The sequence below is a fragment of the Arachis ipaensis genome, chromosome B2 (assembly GCF_059453495.1).
Source record: "Arachis ipaensis isolate K30076 ecotype BB chromosome B2, ASM5945349v1, whole genome shotgun sequence".
NCBI lineage: Eukaryota > Viridiplantae > Streptophyta > Magnoliopsida > Fabales > Fabaceae > Arachis > Arachis ipaensis.
This window is the reverse complement of record NC_142437.1, coordinates 67,391,191-67,396,435: the sequence shown is the minus strand read 5'-3', so window position 1 is coordinate 67,396,435 and position 5,245 is coordinate 67,391,191.

The following is a 5,245-nucleotide window of genomic DNA, read 5'->3' as shown; positions in this document are numbered from 1 at the left end:
AGACAAAGCCAAACATGCCCTAAGCCTATTAGGAATCAAGCAAGGAGATCAGGAAAGCCTTCGCAACTACATGGAAAGATTCAACAAAGTGTGTCTGGAGATACAAAGTCTGCCAACAGAAGCAGCCATCATGGGTCTCATCAAATGGCCTGAGAGAAGGACCTTTTAGTCACTCCATCTCAAAAAAGCATCCAACATCTCTGAACGAGGTACAAGAACGGGTAGAGAAGTATATTAACATGGAGGAGAATTCTCGATTAGGAGAAATCTCAAAACCTGGATTCTCCTACCCCTCTCAGGATAAGGATAAAGAGTCCAAGAAAAAAGAAGATCAACCCAGTGAGAGGCCTAGAAAATACCACGACTATACCCCCTCTTCGAGTGTCTCTTGTGGATGTTTACTAAGAAATATGCAACACTGAGAAGATCCCACCACCCCGACCAATCAAAAATAAAAAGAGGAGGGGGAAGTCGGACAGAGTACTGCGAATACCACTGAATTTACGGACATCCCACTAACGAGTGCTTCGACCTAAAGAATGTCACAGAGAAATTGGCAAGAGAAGGGCGAATAGATCGGTACTTAGCCAACAAAGTGGATGAACCAAGAGAAAGAAGAAGGGATGAAGAGGTCGGACGGGCTGAACGACCACCCCACACCCTTGAGAGACACATTCATATGATAAATGGAGGATTCGCAGGAGGGAGGATCTCTAAATCATCTCGCAAAAGACATCTTAAAGAGGTTTATCATGTAGGGGAAGGAGAGAGGTCGTCCGACCTCCCCACTATTACCTTTACCCAAGAAGATGCAACGAGCATTATCCCGGGAGATGATGATCCCATGGTCATTACTATCATATTGGCCAACGCTAATCTCCACAGAACACTAGTAGACCAAGGAAGCTCCGCGGATATATTGTTCAAATCCGTCTTCGACAAACTCGGTTTGCAAGATAAAGAGCTCAGAGCATATCCGAATAGCTTGTTCGGACTGGGAGATACTCCAATCCAACCACCTGGATATATCTCACTACATACAACCTTTGGAAAGGAAAGTCGGTCAAGGACACTCAACATAGACTATTATTGGCTATGAGAGAGAGCATGGGGAATTGGGAATAAAAGCAAGAGAGAAAGAAATATAAATAGCAAGGAATTGAAACAAGCATGCAAGGAATTGAAAGGAAAGCAATTAAAGGACTCTTGGCAAGAAGTGGGTAATCTAGGTTTTCTATCCTAGTTGTGATCCATAAACATGGCAATTGTGTGGAAGCAATCCAATTCAGTCAATCCTCCTTAAGGATTAGTTAAAAGATGTAATTAATCTCAATCTATAAGTCCTAGTCAACTCACTAATTACTTAGTGAAATACTAGCGTCAATAGAAACTAAATCAATTAACTAATCTCACACAATGCAGAATGGCCATCCACAATTCAATTCCATCCAAACACCCAATTTCTCAACCAAAGAATTAAACGTGCAAGAAATTAAACATCAAAGCAATAAAAGTTGAAGCAATTAAATGCAAGGAAAAGAAATGGCAAGAAAGTAACTTAACATGCAAGAAAGTAAATGAAAGCAAGTAAAAGTCAAAGCAATAAAACTTCAAAAGCAAGAAACCTCTTGGCAAGTAATTGAGGGCTAATGCTACCTATCCTAGCCATTGACCACAAATATATGATGATTATGAAGAGTAAATCCTACTTAGTCAACCTTACATCGAAGATAAGTAAATAGGCATAGTTAATTTCAATCCCTAAGTCCTATGTCAACACTAAGGGGTCATATAGAGTCAAGGGAGACCAAATCAACTAACTACTCTAATATATCAAACAAGAATGGACATCAATAACTCAAGGATCACCAAAGTCATCAATTTCAAGCCAAGAGTGGAGAAAAATTAAGTAAAAACCCAACCAAGCATTTTATCAAATACTTGGTGTGCATGAAAATAAAATAATATTAAAATGTATTAAAATAAATTCTAAAGCTACCAAAGCAAAAAAATCATAACAACAACTAATGAAAGCCATAAATGAACATAAAACATAAATTACATTAAATGAAATTAAAATTGACAAAGAGTATTCATAACATGAAAAGTGACATAAAAGAGAAATTAAGAAGAAGAACTAAGAGAAGTAAGACAATAAAGTAAAGAAACATAATTGAAACTATATTAAAACATGAATTAAAAGACAGAAATTAAAGAAAATTAAACTAAACCTAACCTAATTCTAGAGAGAGGGGGGAGTTTCTCTCTCTAGAAACTAAGAGAAAACATGTAAAAGCTAAACCTAATTATCCCCCTTCATCCTTCTTCAATTTGGCCTGAAATAGCTTCAAAAGATGAGTTGAATTGGATTTTGGGGGCCCAAAAATTGCTGTCAGCGAGTTGCAATTAATGAGGTCACGTTCAAGGACAGATGTGTGCATTCGCACACATGCTGAATCCTGACTTGTGCGTATGAACAAGTACCTGTGCTTACGCACACTTAGACTTATGTCCACTATAGTAAATTGCATATCATTTTGAAGTCCTGGACGTTAGCTTTCCAATGCCACTGGAACCGCCTCATTTGGACCTCTGTAGCTCAAGTTATGACCAATTTAGTACAGAGAGGTCAGGGCTGGCAGCTTTCCAAATCCTTCATTTCTTGAATTCTTCCCTTTTGCATGCTCTTTTCCTCACTTCTTCAACCCATACTTGCCTTGGAAACCTAAAAATCACTTAACAAATACATCAAGGCACCAAATAGAATTAAAGTAAATAAAATTGACTAAATTAAACACAAAAGAGCATGTTTTCACTTTCAAGCACAATTTAGGAAGAAATCAAACCAAAATATATCGTAAAATGTGGGTTTATGTGATGGAATCTACTCAAATCAAACCAAAATATATCGTAAAATATAGATTCATCAATTCCCCCATACTTAAACCAAGCATGTCCTCATGCTAAACCAACCAAAGGAGATGAATGAAGGGGTAATTATTAATGCAACTACCTACATGCATGTAACTATATTAAATGCTATATATATATATACACACTATAATTCCTTTTGAGTTTGGCAAAAACAAACAAAACAATCTCAATCAATCCAAAGTAGGAACTTAGGGCCAAGACAAGGAAAATATAGCAATATGATCAATGTCCAAAGATTGATTTAAAATTTTCAAAATTAAGTTCAACAACTTGCAAAAAGATACAAAATAAGCAATGGAAACATAGAATTAAGCAATTGAAACCCTTACCGGTTGTGTTTACACTCTAATCGCTCTGTGTGTAGGGTTTAATCACTCAATCCTCCTTTAATCATGTTTCTCAAAGATTTGCAAGTCATCTAACAATCAACTAATACTTGTTGAATGAATGCAAATATCATGAGGACTTTTGAGGGTTGTAATGGGGCTAGGGTAAGGGTAGGATTAATATGGTTAAGTGGACTAATAGATTGGATCTTTGATTAGCTCAAGCATCCCACCTAATCCTATATATCATCCTATATACATAACAAAACAATCCTAGCTACCCATTTATCCCTTTCTCACATTCACTCATGCATGCTTCTTTTCAATTCAACCACATATGCATCTCTTATTTTCATTCTTATTATCTTTTTTTTTTCTTTTTCTTTCTTTCTTCTTTTTTTTTTCCAAAAGGTATATACACCAAAATTTTCCTTTTATCAAAAAAAAAAAAAAAAAGAAGATGCATATGTCTTACTTAATAGATGCATGAGTGTTTACCCATTTTCTGAAATATTCTCAATGAACACCCAGAGCACTAACTACCAATGTTTCCCACAAATTCCCCCACACTTGATTAACATACACACTCAAACCCAAGCTAATCAAAGATACAATCAGTGGACATAATGATTTTTCACTTAGAGAAAATGATGTGCTTAAAATGAAAACAAAGGGGAATTAAAGGCTCAAAGAGTGGTTTACAAAGATAGATTCAAGGGTTGGCCATATGGGTTAGTAAGCTATACAAAGATGGCTCAATCATACTAAATGCAATCCAAAACAACAAATATAGGACATATAGACTAAAGCAGATCTAAGATCAGAATCATAAAAGGAGTTTATAACACACAAGAACAAAACTTGTGATTGAAAATATGCAACCACACAATTTAAGCTCAAATCTCACTTGGTATTTGTTCAAGCTCTTTTCTATGTTCCATAAAAAGATACTTCAAGCAAGTTCAAAAAATAATTTCAAAATCTTATCAATGGAATTCCCAAAAAGAGATTTCTTGAAAATTCTTTGTTGTTTTACCAAAACTTATTTACTATATGTATGTATGTATGTATGTTGTGATGGATGCAATTTCAAAATCTCTCCTAGTTCTATTCCTAATTTTCAACAAGTAAAAATTAACATGAACAATTAGGACAAAATTGACTAGGCAATATACTATTCACATCATCCAATCACAATTTCTATCTATAAAATATATACTAAGGAAAAGATGCAAAAATGCAATATGCAATAGCTAGATATAAACTATGATATATATACCAAAGGAAAATGCAATGCAAAAGTCAAAAACACTCCAAATATATACAAGAAACCTACTAGAAGAAGTAAAAATAAAGTGCAAAGTGTTTGGAAGAAGAAAGTTTACACCCCAAAATGGCGAATCCTCCCCCACACTTAAGCGTTGCACGGTCTTCCGTGCACAAACAAAATCCGGGGAGAATGTCTCTCAAGAGCTCCGTCTTCGGTTGGCGGATGCGGGGGCTTAGGTTGTGTGGAGATTATCGAGTCCATGTATGCTCGGCGTCTCCCTCCTCAGTATCCTCCTCCTCTCTCGGCTCCTTGTCTTCATGTCTCATCCTCGAAAAGAATGAATAAAGCATAATTAGAATTCATAGGCAAGTAGCACAAAAAGGTAAAGGAGAGAGTAATTAAGCATCTAATTAAGAAAGTTCGCATAGTGGTATGGAATACACACAACGGCCGGTTAACATGGCATCCACACAATGAAAAAGTAAGCATGAGTTCCTCAACTAAATGGCCTAAGAATCAAGCAATGAATGAGCATCAATCAAACACAAGCAAACTTAAGCAATTAGAACAAGAGTGAATTGAATTAAGAATATTGGATATTGAAATTGTGCAAGTGAAAGCTCAAGAGTGATATAAAATAGCACAATAAACAACACCCGATCCATTAATGAAATGGAATCTACTTTTTCATCATGAAACACAAAGAAAAAGTCAC